The sequence below is a fragment of the Athene cunicularia genome, unplaced genomic scaffold (assembly GCF_003259725.1).
Source record: "Athene cunicularia isolate RWA unplaced genomic scaffold, athCun1 SCF_10, whole genome shotgun sequence".
NCBI classification, from domain to species: domain Eukaryota; kingdom Metazoa; phylum Chordata; class Aves; order Strigiformes; family Strigidae; genus Athene; species Athene cunicularia.
In genome coordinates, this window is record NW_020799156.1 from 1 (window position 1) to 5,346 (window position 5,346).

General features: G+C 43.4%; 1 long non-coding RNA gene across 1 annotated transcript; it reads left to right on the top strand.

Annotated features, from left to right (window-relative positions):
* LOC113490497 lies at positions 1 to 4,326 on the top strand. The gene is made up of 2 exons (XR_003400245.1): positions 1 to 39; positions 1,192 to 4,326. It is a non-coding gene; the product is annotated as an uncharacterized LOC113490497 (long non-coding RNA).
* Positions 4,327 to 5,346: the final 1,020 nt, after the last annotated feature.

A 5,346-nucleotide genomic window follows, 5' to 3' on the forward strand; every position in this document is an offset into this window, starting at 1 on the left:
TCTAATATCAGGGAAGTTTCTATTTATATTGCTGTCAAGGTGAGTATGAAGCATAAAAGTGGACTGTACTAAAAATATTGTATGTGTATATTAACCAGCTGAATTGCACAGTATGACCCTTGAACACAAGGTGCTTGGGCACAAACCACCTGGTTCTTTGTGCCTTTAATAAGAGACACTTGGGTCTGTTGGATGCTTCCTTTTGGCAATGATAATGGGCAAAAGTTATGCTCCTTTCATTTCTGAAATTAAGTTTTCAGATCCCTGGTAAGGCATTCGGGAATTGTCATGTGGGACGAGCTTCAACAAGGGCAAGTGCCAGGTCCTGCCCTTGGGCCACAACCACCCCCTGCGTGGCTACAGGCTCGGGGAGGGGTGGCTGGAGCTGTCTGGGAGAGAAGGGTCTGGGGGTTCTCATGGACAAGCAGCTGAACAGGAGCCAGCGTGTGCCCGGGTGGGCAAGAAAGCCAACGGCATCCTGGCTTGTGTCAGCACTGGTGTGGCCAGCAGGAGCAGGGAGGTGACAGTCCCCTGTGCTCTGCACTGGTGAGGCCACACCTGGAGCGTTGTGTCCAGGTCTGGGCACCTCAATCCCAGAGAGATCTGGAGGGGCTGGAGCGAGGGCAGAGGAGGGCAACGAGGCTGGGGAAGGGCTGGAGAATCAATCCTGTGAGGAGCCAGGGAAGGAGCTGGGAGTGTTCAGTGTGAGGAGGAGGAGGCTGAGGGGAGCCCTCATCCCTCTCTGCAGCTCCTGACAGGACATTGCAGAGAGGCTGGGGCTGGGCTCTGCTCCCAGGGGATCAGGGACAGGACAAGAGGGAACGGCTGGAAACTGCCCCAGGGGAGGGTCAGGCTGGGCAGGAGGAGAAAATGTTTCCCAGCAAGAGTGGTCCGAGAGTGGAACAGGCTGCCCAGGGAGGGGGGAGTCCCCATCCCTGGGGGGGTTTCAGGGCCGTTGGGATGAGCTGTGGGGGATGTGGGGTAGGGGAGAACTTTGTAGAGTCGGGCTGAGGGTTGGACTCGATGATCCCGAGGGGCTTTTCCAACCTGAAGGATTCTTGGATTCTATAAAGAGACTTTGGTGTTTGTCTTTAACCCACTTTGTGAGTCTGTAGCGTATCACAGTGGAAACACAGATGTTACGCAAGTGCAGTAAAAGGCACAAACCGCTTGGTGATTTTAACTTTTCAGGTTATGGAATTTTTGTATGCAAACAACATGGCTTTCCATTACCCTGAACCTGCAGACAAGAACCGTTACATTCGATCAAAGGTTTGGACCTACGAGTACGAATCCTTCATGCCAGATGTGTATGACTGGCCTGAATCTAAGGTTCACTGATGCATCAGAAGATTGCTCTCCTCAGGCGGTATCTTCTATTCTGCAGGGATCCCTTTTTCAAACCTATTTAAATCATGATCTTTGAGTCCTGTAATTTATTTTTGCTCATTTTGTTGTCTTGTCTTCCCTTCTACCCAGTTTTTCACTTGACACAGATTTCTCCCCACTCTCCAAAGTACCTGATGAACTGTATGGATGTTGGCATCCGTCACAGGAATGAGAGAGCTCTCCAAAATTAATTTAAATAATGCCATTGCATTTCTAGCTTAGAGCTGGCACCACTAAAAAATTCCATTAATGTTTTAGCTATGTGCATTTGATGATGAACTATAGCTCTCTCATCACTGCTGATTTCCAAAATGATTTATTTCTGCTTTTAATAATCAGTCTCCTAATTGTCCTGGTGTTGTCACACTGCATTATCCGTGACATCACCGGAGAGCATTGGTCTAAAAAAATAAAAAAATAACAAAATTTTAAAAAAGGGAAAAGGACAGCTTAAGACAAATTTTACAGTCTAATAGGCTTTCTGTTTTGTCTGGTATTTAAAGATGCCCCTGTCCAGACTTCCTTGTGGCATTGGCTGCTCTGTTTCTTTGAATGTGCTTTGAGGAGCAGCGTGGTGTGCACATGTGGGATCTACAGCAATGTTTGTGGTTTGTGTTTTCATCGTCGTGTGGGATCTGTTATCAGGAAAAAATGTGAACTAGTGAAAATTATCCTTGGAAAGCCTGAAAAATAATATCAATCACTTAATAGCTTTTAAAGACAAAGCTACGCCGTTGCCTAATGAATGCTATAATGTGAAGGCAGGATCTGAAGTAATTTATGGAAATCTTTTCGAGATTTTTACCAGGAGATTTTCTGCAGTGGACTCCAAGGTGATGTACCAAAGGATTTTTGTTCCATTAATTTGTTCAGGGTTCTGTTTCTTCTACGCTAAATTGTTTTCTCCCTTGCATACCCTTGTTCTTACAAAAAGACTTGTGTGTGATGTTTTCGTGACATCGCTGACTCAAAAACTCCTAAGTGGACTCACCTGCCACTTCGAACAACCCCCCCCGCAGGCAGCTGATGAAGCTGAAAGAGGAAGTGTTACAGGCAGCTATTGACACCCACTTTTACACAAGTTTGACCGAATTGTTTCTTGTGGTCTCAGTCCAGTATATTTATTTCAGTTTGAATACAGGACTCGAAAGATCTGATGCTTAGAAGCTCTTGACGTTGATCACTTCCATCTTCCTCACTCCGTTTACAGGTTTAATTTGTCAGGGGTTTCGTGAGGAAACAAAAATGGCGAGTTGAATTTTCCCTTCGGATTGCACATTTGATACAGACACCACTATGGGCATTCCTTTTAATTTTTTTTTTGTATCAGGTTTGAGTGCCCTCTGTTACTTTCTGTTGGCAGACAAGGACACGCAGGGGTAGTTACAGTCTGTGACTTCTCTAAATCTGGTCTCTGTAACAAGAACAATGGTACGTCAGGAACAGAAATAATAAAGATAGCAAGTGTGCTGTTCCACAGTTTGCTGCATCAAGGCAACGAACAAAAATAAATAAATAGATAGATGTAAAAGGGCTATACTGGCAAACTTGAAGCCAGAGACGTGAAGTAAAGCTTGCTCAGGATTTACTTGTGGCAAGCACCTCTCTCATATCCTCATTTATATTGGAAAATGCAGTCTCCACAGAATAGGTGCAAAATAGAACAAGGAAAATAATCTCTGTACCCCCTCAGATGTGGTCTCTGTCGTGTACTGCCTAGCCTCTGAATTGAAAATGATGTATTAGAAAGGACAGGAAACTTTGAGAAGGCTTTACCTAAGTGAGAAGACTGATTATATAAACACAGAAAAGCTGTGGGGAAAAGACTGCATACTCAAACTGTGGTAAAGTGCTGTCTGGTGGGGCTCAAAATGCTACATTGCCAAGTTGGGCGACGTATGTGGTTTGCAACTCCTGTATGTAAGTATATGTACAAAATAAAAAGACCAACACACATAGGATGTTTTTACAAAGAATGCTTTTTTCATCTATTTTTGCTATGCCTGGTTTTTATTGTATTTAAATTTGTGACCTTACTGAAAAAAAAAATAATTATTTATTGAGTGTACAAATTGTTTTTACCTTCTGAAAATTTAACTCTAGCTGAAGCCTGTGGCGGTGTGTCAGCGGAGTTCTGCATCATCAGATTCGAGTATCTTGGGAACGCACATTTCCTCAGAGCTGCCAACACACTAATTAGGCAGAATGAGTAACAAAAATATCCCGTGCACTGATCTTGTGTCCTGCCTGAGAGTGATCACAGAGGGCAGGGCAGTTGGTCCATAAATATAACTCTTGTCTTACAAAATAAAGATCATCCATCCATTCAGTCTGATGATTTTTTTTTTTTTTTTCAGGCAAGAAGTGCAGGTTGTGGTCCAGCGTCAGTGGGGCACTGATAGGAAAATAGTGTTACCTGGGTGCAGTAGGAGTTTTGCTTTGGGCAGAAGGGATTTGTTTGGTTCCCAAGGGGAGCTCCTGTGTAGGAAGCACGCAGCAGCCGCTGGCAGGTGCCTATTTTGTGAGGTGTGGGCCTTTCCCTTCCAAGTACAAATGTTCCTGTGTCATTTTTCAGGAAATCCCACTGCTCAGGTGAGGAAAAAAAACCCATTCTTTAACCGACTGTGAGGTTCCAGTTACAAACAGTCCTGCCCTGATGGGGCTGCGGATGGGTCAGAGCTCTGAAGAAGGCCTGACTGTGTCTCTAACCTGGCCCAGTTAGGGTAGCAAAGTGGTACCTGTTAGATTTTATCTAGTTATACACACCTGTGGACACCGTTTAATCAGGTTCTGTGGGTCTGTAACTTGTAAACAGCCACAGCAGAATTTTACCTTTAACATACAGCCATTGTTTTCTCTTAGCAATGGGTAACGTGTCAGTTTATGAAGTGTTAAGTTCATTTCACTCTCCTTTTCATCTTTTTCAGATTATTTTTTTTTTAAATATATTCATCTTCTGTTTTGTGTATTCTTCAGATATCTTTGAATGAATTACTGCTAATCTTGCTGCTTAGTAAGGAACCACAGTATCCTTGTTCATATTCTACTCAACCTGTTTTTTCATGTTTCATATTCAAAAGCATTTACCAATCTTTATCTATACAGAAAATTCTCTTATGCAAAGGGAAAAAAATTTGTCACCAGGATGCATTTTGTAACGCTACATGGCTTAAGTTAAGCTTATACTGTTATTAAAAAAAATGCCTGACCTGGTGTTCTAGCTCTTCACACAGCCCTGGTGACTTTTGCCCTGCGAATGGTATAAAAGTCTCTTTTGTGAGGATGCTGTTCTGGATGTACAGAACCACCTGTGAGAGGATAGAAACTCCCGTTGAGGTCAGTAGCTCAGTCTTTTCCAGGACTGGTCTAAGATTTACTTCCTTAAAATCAACAGGAGCAGGGCTGAGCCTCTTGGCAGCAATGTATAGAAACAGCTAGGGGAGGAGAGGAAAGGGAGCTAAGGGAGCGCAGCCTTTATTTATTAAATACGTGTGTTCTTGTTCAAAGATGTTACAAAGGTTTGTACACTCCTGAAGCACGTGCCAACGACTGACGTGTAGAGGAAGCCTATTAAAATGTTGTGTCCAATATATTTTTTTTAAAACCCGATAAGATTTAAAAATGTGACTCCTCGCCTGAATTCTTGGGTTTGTTTGTGATCAGTGATGTTTCATGATGCTGTGTTCGTTTTCCAAGCTTAAAACGAAGCAACACTTTACACGCAGATGGTGTTTTAACAGGTTTCCTGTGGTAGGTGCATGTCTTCTCTGTCCTGTTTGTTTCCAGCACACTGTTTTGTGGGAGGGGGTAAAGTAACTCCTTGTGACACTCCTCTGGTAGTGACTGCAAAAGATTAATGATACACCTTTCAGTTTTTTGTTAGCGGCCCTATCTGGTGACTACTCTTGTAGGAGAGCCGGGATCCCTACTGTACAGCTACAACTGTGAATTTTAGTT